Below are 13,014 nucleotides of genomic sequence, written 5' to 3'. Positions count from 1 at the left end.
GAAGTGTTAGTAGATGCAAACTATTACATTTAGAATGTGTAAGAGGTGAGGTCCTACTGCATAGCACAGGGAACTCTCTCCAATCTCTTGGGAAAGAACATGATGGAAGACAGTACAAGAAAAACAATGTGTATACATATGTGGGACTGGGTCATGATGCTGTACATCAGAAATTGGCACAACACTGTAAATCAACAATATTTTAGGGAGTTCCCATTGTGGCACAGCGGAAAAAAATCCGACTAGGAACCATGAGGTTGTGGGTTTGATCCCTGGCCTCACTCAGTGGGTTAAAGATGCGGCGTTGCCATGAGCTGTGGTGTATGTCTCAGATGCGGCTCAGATTCCGAGTTGGCTGTGGCTGTGGTGTAGGCTGGCAGCAACAGCTCCGATTAGACCCCTAGCCTGGGAACTTCCATATGCTATGGGTGTGGCCCTAAAAAGGACAAAAGACAAAAAAAAAATCCAACAATACTTTAATAAAACGTATAAAAATTGTAATGTATAGCATGCAAATTATAAGTATTAGAAACCAGGAAAGATTATATTAATGTGAGAAAATACATATTTGGAATTGCAGAGCATGACTAAAAATAAAGAGGCCAAGTTCATAATGATAATATGACCAATTCATCAGGATTCTGAACACCAGTACATAAAAGATTCTTCATATATTCTGTATATGAATAAATAAACCTGAGAAAATACACCCCTATGTGAGCATGTCACTGCCTTTCCCCTGTTTCTTTATTTGAAGGAATTTAGCATCATTGTGAGTTCCTGGTGTTATTTAAACTGAAGCGTGATATGGACTTGGAAAATAGACTTGTGGCTGCCTGATGGGAGAGGGAGGGGGTGGGAGGGATCGGGAGCTTGGGGTTATGAGACACAACTTAGAATAGACTTACAAGGAGATCCTGCTGAGTAGCATTGAGAACTATGTCTAGATACACATGTTGCAACAGAACAAAGGGTGGGGAAAAAAATGTATACATGTAAGGATAACTTGATCCCCTTGCTGTACAGTGGGAAAATAAAATAAGAAAAAAACAAAAACAAACAAAAAATAAATAAATAAACTGAAGCATGATAATGTGATAAAAAAGAATGTAGACATGTATGTGTGACTGGGTCATCTTGCTGTACAGTAGAAAATTGACGGAACACTGTAAACCAGCTATAACGGAAAAAATAAAAATCGTTATAAAATAAAAATAAATAAATACCCACTCAGCAAAAAATAAAATAAAATAAACAAACTGAAGCCCAACATCAGTGACCAAAAAGTGGTCATTGAACCACTTTCCACTTTGCTTTAATTAAAAGCAAACAATTGTATTTTGTTAACTGTTTTTATCTAAATGGTATAAGCAAGAAAAAACACTTGCTTTCTGTTTTTTCCACAGGAAAATCATGGAGCAGTTCACTTCTGTGTCTCTCAAATCCCATTGTCTGGAAAGGACTGCAGAGCATGGAGTAGGTTTATTTTAGCTTCTTTAGCAACCATGTGGATGCCAAAGTCCAATATGGATTTTACAGAGTAACCAAGCAGAAGCATATTCAGAGTGTAAATCTTTAAACAGGTTTATTGGTCGGTAAATAATTTTCTTTATGACTTTACTAAAAAAACTAATACCTCGTGTTTCCAAAAAGCCTAGGGGAACTGCTTCCGCTGCTCTGTTGCAGTAGTGAAGTAATTTGGGTCCCATTAATGAGAAACTGGTGTGAGGTAGCATAGACTTAGTGTGAATTAATAAAAGGAAATATATTTCTCCCTTTGATCTTATCTCCATAAAGTCATTGTGACTTTTGAAGATCACCTGTTCACAATGGCTTTTGAGGAGCTCCTGAACCAAGTTGGTGGTTTGGGGAAATTCCAGATCCTTCAGATGGTTCTAACTCTTCCTTGTCTCATGTTAACAATTTGTCAAATTCTGTTGGAGAATTTCACTGCAGCCATTCCTGGTCATCGCTGCTGGGTCCACATCCTTGATAATGACACTGTCTCTGATAACGATACAGGGACTCTCAGCCCTGATGTTCTCCTGAGAATCTCCATCCCCCTGGACTCAAACTTGAAACCTGAGAAATGTCATCACTTCCTCCAGCCCCAGTGGCAGCTCCTTCACCTGAATGGAACCTTCCCCAATGTGACCGATCTGGACATGGAGCCCTGTGTGGACGGCTGGGTGTATGACCGAAGCTCCTTCTCCTCCACAATCGTGACTGAGGTAAAGGACCCATTTACCTCTTGTGAGTACATGGCCTGGATGTTTAGAATAACATAAAATAAACACGGTTCAAGTCTTCAGGTACTGACAAGATAGTGTAGCCAGCTTTCTCTGTTCTGTTAGGAAAACTGTATGCTTATCTATGTAATTTCCAAGGATTACATTACAACTGATGACAACGAAAGCAACAAACTGGACATAAATTTTACTTCACAAAGCTTTAAATTTCATGTGATGATGGATGGTTACATAAGTACTATATATAAATTGTAGAAAATTTTTCTTGGTCATTTGCTCTCAGCCTCGTTCCAAATTAGAAATATTTGAACTTATTATTTGTAAAAATCCCATGTCCTAGTTACTTGTCAGAGAAACCAATCAGAATGCATTTCACTCCAGGAGTGGAATCCAGGCACCAGTGATGAAAAAACCTACCTCGAAGGTTTCAATGCGGGGCAAAAAATTGAGAACCACGGAGGTATGGAGTGTTAAGTGCATATGAAGATTGGCCCTGGTATAACCTAGAAGATGTAGTTGAGGATTTCTAGGGGAAACCATGCTCAAGCTGTGACAAGGCATCTATATGAGGAAATGCAGTAAAGGAAGCCAAAGAGTATGTTAATTGAGGGCTATGGAAGTAAGTGAACCTTTGGGATTACGAGATGCTGAGAAGCTCCTCTGTGCTGGTTTCCTTCTCTTCCAGTGAGACCTTGTATGTGATTATCAGTCTCAGAAGCCAGTGGTTCAATTCCTGTTCATGGCTGGAATGCTGCTGGGAGGGCTCCTATATGGCTATCTCTCAGACGTGTGAGTACCTCCAGATCTCTCCTGTCCTTCCTCTGTGGTGTTTTCACAGTTTATGATTAATTCTCTCACAAAGGAGTCTTTATTGAGTTCCAGTATACAATTTATACTGTTGTGGGTTGCCTCGATTTCCAAGGAGCTATGGATGGAAAGGCAGAATTAGACTCATTGTGACAAGGGCCATTCTGTTGCCCCAGAGCTCTCTGTCCTGGACACTGAAATGAGATCTCCTTAAGATCTGGGGGCCTTTGAGAATAGTATTTAGAGGCAAGTTACCATAAACTTCATTTATAAAGATGAGAAGGAGTTATCAGTGGAAAGCGAAAGGGAGGTGCTTTAAGATAAGAGTTCAGTCTGTTTGAGGATATATCAGTGCAGGCCTCTGCCATAGCTTCTGTGTTAGGTTTTTCGTAGATTCAGTGATCTCTATGCTTGCCATTTTCCACATTGATTGTAGTGTCATGGTTACCCCACTATAATTAGTATTTATTTCTATAAAACCTGGTGTTGTTACATGGCAGCGAAGTTGAATTAAGATACAATTATGGCTGTAATCAGGAAGTCTGACTTTGCTAAAAAAAAAAATTAGTCTCATTAGAGGTAATACTTGTAACTATGTAAGGTAATTAGTCTGTAGACCTCAAGCGTTAAAATTTTTTAATTTAAAAAAATTTTTAAAAATGTTTGTCTTTTTAGGGCTCCATTCATGGCATATGGAGGTTCCCAGGCTAGGGGTCGAATCAAAGCTGCAGCTGCTGGCCTACACAACCACAGCAACTCAGGATCTGAGCTGCGTCTGCAACCTACACCACAGCTCACGGCAATGACAGATCCTTAACCCACTGAGCGAGGCCAGGGATCGAACCTGCATCCTCACAGATGTTAGTCGGATTCGTTAACCTCTGAACCATGATGGGAACTCCAGTTTTTCTCTATTTCTATTTCCAACAGTTTAATTTCTAATCATTTTGTGGATTTTTTTGGATGTCATCGTAAATTCAGTGTGTAAACTATATATACCATATTTATTTATTTCAATTGATTTTGTCGTTTACTTTGAATCTTGAAAACTTTTTGTTTGTTTTTTTGTTTTTTCATTTTTAGTGCTGTACCCACAGCATGTGGAGGTTCCCAGGCTAGGGGTTGAACCAGAGCTACAGCTGCCAGCCTATACCACAGCCACAGCAACACCAGATCCGAGCCGCATCTGTGACCTACACTGCAGCTCATGGCAATGCCAGATCCTTAACCCACTGAGCGAGGCCAGGGATTGAACCCATAACCTCATGGTTCCTAGTTGGATTCATTTCTGCTGAGCCACAACAGGAACTCTGAAAACTGCTAAATTTTTAAATTGTTTCTAGTAAAGCCAGTTTGGATTCCTCGGGATTTTTACTACATGATTATACATTCATCAAGGAAGGAGAGAATATTATTTCCTCCTTTTCAATTTGTATGTCTTTATTTCTTCTGTCTTATAGTAACTAATACCTGAAGTATAGTGGTTAAATAGAAATAACGAGATAACTTCCATGATTTGTTTCTGATCAGAGAGAGAGTACATTGAGGCTTCTTAAGCCTGATGTTAGTTTTGTGACGTTTGCAGCTATTCTTAATAAGACTGAGGAAATTGTCTTTTATTTTTAGTTTGATGAGTGATTCTTATCACAAGTGATTGTGGAACTCTGAGAAGGGTTCTTTTTCTCTCTGTTTATTGTATGATTGATTAATTCCACACCTAGATCTATTGTAATCAATCTTATATAAGCCAGAGATGGAATATTGAAAGCAAAAAAGTAAATAGTCACATACAAAAGATTGCCAGTAAAATGTAGAGAATGTACTAGTTCTCATTAGAAATAATGAGTTAAGGAGTTGCCGTCATGGCGCAGTGGTTAACGAATCCAACTAGGAATGATGAGGTTGCAGGTTCAATCCCTGGCCTCGCTCAGTGGGTTAAGGATCCGGCATTGCCGTGAGGTACAGTGTAGGTCAAAGATGTGGCTTGGATCCTGCATTGCTGTGGCTGTGGTGTAGGCTGGCAGCAACAGCTCCGATTTAACCCCTAGCCTGGGAACCTCCATATGACGCAAGTGCGGCCCTAAAAGGACAAAAAACCAAAGAAAAAAAAAAGAGGGATAAAATTTGCATCAAAGAAGAGCACCCAAATATATGAAGCAACCATCGAAATAATTAAAGAAAAAGCAGTTCTGTATTTCTAGCTGAAAACTTTGATACCTTGGTTCTAGTAATGGATCAAACATCTAGGCAGAAGTACTGTAGGGAAATAGAGGATTTGAGCAACGCCACAAACTGCTAGTGCTCACAGACAAATATAGAACTCTCTACCTGATGATAGCAGAGCATACATGCTTGTCAAGCTCACGGGCAGTATTCTCCAGACTGGAATATATATGAAGCTCAAAACCAAAAATCCATAAGTTTTGAAAGATTGAAATCATGCAAAGTATTTTCTCTGATTACAATGCAATGAAATTAGAAATAAGTAGCAGAAAGAACTGGAAAATGGGCAAATACACAGAAATTAAACAACACACATTTAAGCAACAAAAGAGTAAAGAAGAAAGTGGAAAGGAGATTGAAAAAATACTGAGATGGGGAGTTCCCTTCATGGCTCAGTGGTTAAAGAACCTGACTAAGATCCATGAGGATGCGGGTTTGATCCCTGGCCTTGCTCAGGGGGTTAAGGATCCAGCATTGCTGTGAGCTGTGGTGTAGGTTGCAGACATGGCTCAGAGCCCGTGTTGCTGTGGCTGTGGTGTAGGCTGGCAGCTGTAGCTCTGATTCGACCTCTAGCCTGGGAACTTTCATATGCCACAGGTGCGGCCCTAAAAAGCAAAAACAAAACAAAACAAAAAGCAGGAGAGGTACAAGGCAGGGAATAAGTAGGCACCCTGCGAGTATCACCACAATTATTCTGGCCATTGTCTTAATTCCTCCCAACCAAGAAAACCATTTACCAAAGAGACAGTCTGCATCCCATCCTTTCCAAGTTTGTACAGGCACATGGGCAAGTTTGGTCATGGGGTCAGCAATTCCTTCTGTCACCTTTCCGGTATCATCTATTTGTAGACAGCACTTACTTAAGTCAAATTTTCCACAAACCCCTCCTTCCGAAGCAAGTAAATAATCCAAGGCCAAGTGATTTTGGTAGACTGCACTGTGCATTTTAGTTTGTTGTTGGGCAAATATACTCAAGGCCCTTGCAGTGTCATTTGTTATAAGTTCCAAAACCGCCTGTAGTCTGCTGGTGTGGTTCAGCATATAGATAGGGGTGCGATATCCCCAAGAGCCATCCTCTGCCCAGGTGGCAGGCCCATGATATTGAATTATCCATTCTGGGGGCCATTCATCATCTTTCCAGTCTCCAATGTGGAGAGCCCTCCGGTCTTTCTGGGCTCCCTGTGCCCTATACATAAGAACTCCCAGTTACTCTCCTAGTGACAGTGGGAGCAGGAAGAAGGAAGGTCTGATTGTTCCCTGTACACATGCCCCAGCCCAATTGGGGGGGGAGTATGGAATAGGCCATTTGTCCACAAATCCAATATAATCCCTTTGGTGCCCGCCATTGGATATTAGCACTGATACCTTCCCATGCTTGTCGGAGGTGGGAAAAGTTGGACAGGGGATTAGGCTTGGGCTCTGAGAGGTTGGAGGAGCCTTTGGGGCAGTCAGATTATAAAACCTTAGGCCTAAACATGTTAGGCTTCCAACTGAACCATCCTCCCTGCCTCACAAGACAATTTCTCCCTATAATAGCAGTTTTGAGGAGCCACACCCCATTGGTGAGTTGGGGGTATGCAGTCTCACTATGAGGCTCTAATGGGTCCAGTTTTCTGGCTTGCCAAGGCCAGTGGTCTCCTGTGTTCGCTCCCCTGCATACATAACAAGAGGAGACCTTGAGAGTTTGTGCAATAGTTTCCACCAGGGCTAAGAACACGTTCTTAGGTTGTGGCTGGAATGGGAGGCGGGGTGTTTTTTTATCTCTTCATAAAAGGAATGAAAGCCCCTGTGAGAGGCAGGTTGGAGCACAAGCGTGATTCTCTGGCAGCTGCATCAGCACTACGGTTTCCTTGTGTCACTGGGTCATCTCCCTTTTGGTGGCCTTTAAGGGGATAACTGCAACTTCTTTAGGTTCCCATACTGCCTCTAGAAGCTTTAAGATTTCAGCCTGGTTTTTAATTCCTTTTCCTTTAGCCGTGAGGAGTCCTCTTTCTTTATATAAGGCTCTGTGGACATGTAAAGTTCCAAAGGCATACCGTGAGTCGGTATAGATATTAACTCGCTGGTCTCGGCTGAGCTCCAACGCTCTGATTAAGGCCTATAATTTTTTTTTTTTTTTGTCTTTTTAGCTATTTCTTGGGCTGCTCCTGTGGCACATGGAAGTTCTCAGGCTAGGGGTCGAATCGGAGCTGTAGCCACCGGCCTATGCCAGAGCCACAGCAACACGGGATCCGAGGCGCGTCTGCAGTCCACACCACAGCTCACGGCAACGCCAGATCATCAACCCACTGAGCAAGGCCAGGGACCGAACCTGCAACCTCATGGTTCCTAGTCGGATTCGTCAACCACTGTGCCACGACGGGAACTCCTAAGGCCCATAATTCTGCTCTCTGTGCTGACCAGCCTTGAGGAAGCACCTCTGCTTCTATCACTTTTAAGTCAGATACCACAGCACATCCTGCCATCCTTTTTCCATCCTCCATAAAGCTGCTGCCATCAGTATATAAAACCAGGTCAGGATTTTGGAGTGGTTTATCAGTCAAGTCAGGCCTGCTGGAAAACACCTCATCTAGTACCTCCAGGCAGTTATGGTCTGGGAGCCCCGCTTCATCTGGCACAAAAGTGGCTGCGTTCAGAGTTTGTACAACCTCCAGTTTTACCCGTGGATTTTCACATAGTAACCCTTGATATTGAATCATTCGTGCATGTGTGAGCCAATGGTGGCCCCTAATATCCATTAGGGTTACAACTGAGTGTGGGACTTTAACATTGCGGTTTTGTCCCAGAGTCAACTTGTCAGCCTCTCTCACCAACAAGGTGGTAGCTGCCAGCGCTTGGAGGCAGGGAGGCCGTCCGGCTGCAACTGAGTCAATTTGTTTAGATAGATATGCCACTGGCCTCTGCCAAGGCCCAAATTCTTGAGTTAAGACTCCCAAAGCCATTCCATTTTTCTCATGAACAAAAAGGTTAAATTCTCTGGTTACATCAGGAAGTCCCAAGGCTGGAGCCTTGGTGAGTTTGGTTTTGATTGTCTGAAATGCTGCCTCCTGGCTTGGTCCCCATTCAAAGGGAGCCTTTTCTTCCCCTTTTAGAGCTTCATACAGAGGCCTGGCTAGGTCTGAAAACCCGGGGATCCATATCCGGCAGAATCCTGCTGCCCCTAGGAACTCACGGACCTTCAGGCGGGTGGTAGGGACAGGAATGGCACAAACTGCCTGCTTTCTTTCAGTCCCCAGCATTCGTCGGCCCTGCATGATGTTAAAGCCCAGATACTTGACTTGTTTTTTACACATTTGTGCCTTTTTCTTTGATACCCGATACTCTGCCTCCATCAGTAGGGAAAGGAGAGCTCTTGTTCCCTCTAGGAACTGAGCCTCCATGGTGCCAGCTAGTAAGAGGTCATCAATGTACTGTAGGAAAACGCAGCCTAGTTTTTGTCCAGGAAATTCAGCCAGGTCAGTGGCTAGGGCACCGCTAAAGGAGTGGGAGAGTTTTTGAATCCCTGTGGGAGTCTCCTCCAGGTGAGCTGTTCCTTTGTCCCCGTATGTGGATTTTCCCATTCAAAGGCAAACAAGGGCTGACTGGCAGGCACCACCCAGGGGCAGAAAAATGCATCTTTTAAGACCAGACTAGTAAGCCACTCAGCAGTGGAGGGGATCAGCCCTAGCAGGGTATACGGGTTAGGGACGGATGGCTGTAATGGGACTGTTGCTTCATTTATGGCTCTCAAGTCCTGAACTGGGTGGTAGTCTTGTGTTCCTGTTTTTTTTTTTTTTTTTTTTTACGGGCAGTAAAGGGGTGTTCCAAGGGGACTGACATTTTAGTAACAGTCCGTACTGAAGCAGCCTAGCCAAGTGAACCTGGATTCCCAGTTGAGCTCCTCTGGGAATTGAGTAGTGCCAGAGCTTTACTGGTTGAGCTCTGGGTTTTAGATCAATCAAGATAGCAGCATGGCATTTTGCCAGTCCTGGTGGGTTTCCTTCAGCCCAAACCAACGGGTATTTAGTCTCTAGTTCTGGGGGAATGGTCCCCATCTCTGAAGGGGAAGAGTACAAGCGACATTCCTCTTCCCTTTCTACAGCAAGAGCCATGATGAAAGCATTGGGGGGTTCTGTCAATTTGAGTGGGGCCGATCTGTCGGTAGAAAAGGAAATTTGTGCCCCCATTTTAACCAGCAGATCTCTTCCCATCAAGGAGACTGGGCAGTCAGGCAGGTAAAGAAATTCATGTATTACTTCATGGCCTCCTAATCGGCATCACCAGGGACCACAGAAGGGCCTGTGAGTTTGGTCACCTGTGGCCCCAAAGATGGTGGTTTGGCACCTGTGTCTACCATAAAGTCTATGGGGTGGCCTCCTACTTGAATTATGACCATAGGCTCTTGGGGGCCCGGTTGGAGGAAGACTGGTCCCCCCAAATCAGACTCAGTTAGGCCAATCAGGTTGGTGCTGAATGGCTCAGATCAGTACCAGCTAGGTGGGGCCTTGGTCTTTTTCTCAGGACGGTTGGGGCATTCATTTTTCCAATGTCCCTTTTCTTTGCAGTAAGCGCATTGGACATGTTCCAGGGGGCTCCTTTTCCCTGGCCTTGTGCCTTGTCCCCTATGGGGTGGTCCTGCTGGGGGCACTGGTTTTGACACGGCGGCCACCAGAAGAGTCACTTTTTGTTTCCTTCTCTTTTTTGCATCATGGCGGGCCACCTGGTCTCGGTTAATAAAAACCTTCTTGGCTATTTCCAACAGTTCTGTAGCATTCTTTCCTGCAAAGCCTTCTAATTTCTCTAGCTTTTTATGGATATCTGATTGGGCTTGTCCCACAAAGGCAGCATTTATCATCCGTTGGTTTTCGGGGGCCTCGGAATCAAAAGGGGTGTAAATTCGGAAAGGCTCACATAGTTCATAGAATTTGGCTGGGCTTTCACTTGGCTCTTGGAGTATCTCACTGGTCTTAGCTATATTAGTAGGCCTTTTAGCCCCAGCTTTTGCCCCCTGTAGGAAGGCCTGCCAGTACCTCTCTGGGTTACGTTTCCCTTCTTCAGTGTCATAGTCCCAGTGGGGGTTTTTTTCTGGGAAGGCTTCCCTCACCCAGTTTGCCAAGTCTGCTCAACCCCTTGCATTGGCCTGAAGTCATTTCTGGGCTTCTGTTACAATTCACCAGCGCTCTTCAGTGTCAAACAGAGTAAAAAGGAGTTGCTGGCAGTCTATCCAGGTGGGACAGTGCATCTGGAAAATGAATTCTAAGAGATCAATCAGCGCCTGAGGCTTTTCAGAATATGAGGGAGTATGGTGTTTCCAGTTAAGGAGATTGGCAGTGGAAAAGGGCTGGTAATAATAAAACCCATCCCCCCTCCTGTATGGTCCCATGGGGGGTGGCTTGCCATGGTCCCCGTGTCTCCCTTAAGGGCATTTGCAATGCCGGAGTGGCAGCTCCCTGGGCTGACTGGAGACACCTGCTCATTGGTTCTGGTGAATCTGGCGGTGGGGGTGATATTGCCTCGGGAACTTCAGGAGCAGGAGGAGGAGGAGGAGAAACAGAAGGCCGTGGGCTATCTGGCATCTGGGGGCCTTCAGCTCCCAGAGGTGGGGCCGTCAGCACATAAGGAGGTGGCACAGGGGGTGAGTCCTCAGGTTCCCCATGAAAAATAGGTGGCACCTTTTCTCAAGACAAGGTTTTCTTCTTGGACTGGGCCACTAGCACCCTTCACTGTCCCTGACCTGTGGTGCAGAACTGAACCCATGGGGGCCTCAAATAGGCAGTTTCCAACCATTGATCAAAAATGGAAATTGGTCTCGGTATCTTGGGTCTCCTGTTATAACATATTCTGATCCAACCGTGAACACGTCTAAGGTCCCTTCCGAAAGCCAGCCAACACCAAAGAGGGGCCACTCCAGGGTACAGAGAGTACACAGTTTTCCAGGACTCAGTTTAATACCATAATCTCTAGAAAATCCTTTCTTAAAATTCTTAACCATACACTCCAAGATGGTGGGCTTGGAAGCCGATTTACCCATTGTGTGAAGTCCTGCCCTGTGACGGTGACGCAAGACAAACAGCGAGGACAAGGCCTCAGGTAACAATCCCTTCATCTGCCTGACTGCTCCCCTGGAGGGGCTATTTCAGGCGCCTCTTAGCATAGATGGGACTGTAGAAACCCCAACATCAGGATCCCTCTGGAGAGGGCCACCACAAGCCATAGGAGGGTTGCCGTGGAACTGCAGGTTAGGACTCACTCTGGCTCCATCCTCCAAAGACGGTGGAGCACAGGCTCTCATTCTCTCCAGTCACTCACACACACACACACCAGAATTGACAAGCCTCCCGATCCCAAGGGAGCAAATCCTGACCTGAGTGACCCTTTGGTCACTGAGAGGTGATCCATCTCTCCTTCCGCTATATGGCGGGTCCTGACTCGGGCAGATGTCCCCAGGGCACTCACCAGTCCGATGTCCTGTCCTGGAACCTGTTTCCACTCTCCTTCTAAGTCCGTTTGGGAAGCAGTGTGAGCCAAGGCCAGCACATCCCGAGTGAGGGTCTGGATCCAGCAAAATGGCTAGTGCGTGCTATCCACCTGTCACCGGGCCAGCCGCCGTGGCCTCCCCCGGATCCCCGACATCGGTGGCACAAGAGGCTAGCGCACAGTTGTTGGCTTCCCAGCCCATGCACCAACAATGTTACAGAAACTGCAAAAACCGTGGCAGTGGAAGGAGACAAACAGCAGGCGGAGATATGGAAAAGCAAGGTTTATTCAGCACCAGTGCAGACTCAGAGGCATCACCTCCAGAGTCTGAGCACGAGGTCTTTGTTCTCGGTAACTTTTATACATTACAAGGTCTTGATTTTCCCATGTAAGCATTCCGGACCTCCCCGTTCCCCCAGTCCCCAAGCAGACAGTGTTCCTCTCTAAGAAACTGAGCAAGCAAGGTTACAGAAGTGGAACTGATAAGCAATGCTGGGTACATGGTTAGCAGGGCTGCTGGCTTGGACATAGGGCACACAGTTGTTCCATTATTACAAGAAGGGTGGTATGGTGGGGAGCATAGCTGGAAAGGCTTGCAGCTGCCTTTTTAGCCAAAGTGGGGGTTGTTCTTTAGTTAAAACTCTTTTTTTTTTGTCTTTTTGCTATTTCTTGGGCTGATCCTGTGGCATATGGAGGTTCCCAGGCTAGGGGTCAAATTGGAGCTGCAGCCACTAGCCTACGCCAGAGCCACAGCAACACGGGATCTGAGCCATGTCTGCAAACTACACCACAGCTCACAGCAACGCTGGATCGTTAACCCACTGAGCAAGGGCAGGGACCGAACCCACAACCTCATGGTTCCTAGTCGGATTCGTTAACCACTGCGCCACGACGGGAACTCCAAAACTCTCATTTCAATATGTCAAACAGAAACAGACTCACAGATATAAAACACAAACTAATGGTTACTGAACAGGAGGGGAGGTGGGGAGGGAGAAATTATGGGTATGGGACTAACAGATAAAACTATTGTGCATAGAATGGATAACCAACAAGGATATATTTTATAACACGGAATTATATCCATTATTTAATAATAACCTGTAATGGAGTATAATCTGCAGAAATACATAATCGGTGTGCTATACATCAGAAACTCTTATAATATTGTAAATCAACAGTACTTCAAAAAAAATTAGAAATTGCCAGTATCAAGGAGCATGTGGAGAAGTTTAAATCCTTGTTCATTCATGATAAAAAAGTAAAGTGATGCAACAAC

At 44.9% G+C, this 13,014-nt stretch overlaps 1 pseudogene; it reads left to right on the top strand.

Moving 5' to 3' along the window:
- The first annotated feature begins 1,829 nt into the window (after nucleotides 1-1,829).
- Nucleotides 1,830-13,014, top strand: part of LOC125123933 (solute carrier family 22 member 10-like) — a 28,311-nt pseudogene continuing 17,126 nt past the window's right edge.

This window comes from Phacochoerus africanus, chromosome 4, assembly GCF_016906955.1.
Source record: "Phacochoerus africanus isolate WHEZ1 chromosome 4, ROS_Pafr_v1, whole genome shotgun sequence".
Taxonomy (NCBI): Eukaryota; Metazoa; Chordata; class Mammalia; order Artiodactyla; family Suidae; genus Phacochoerus; species Phacochoerus africanus.
Note: the sequence above shows the minus strand (reverse complement) of the source record. Positions and strands in the feature narration are given on the sequence as shown.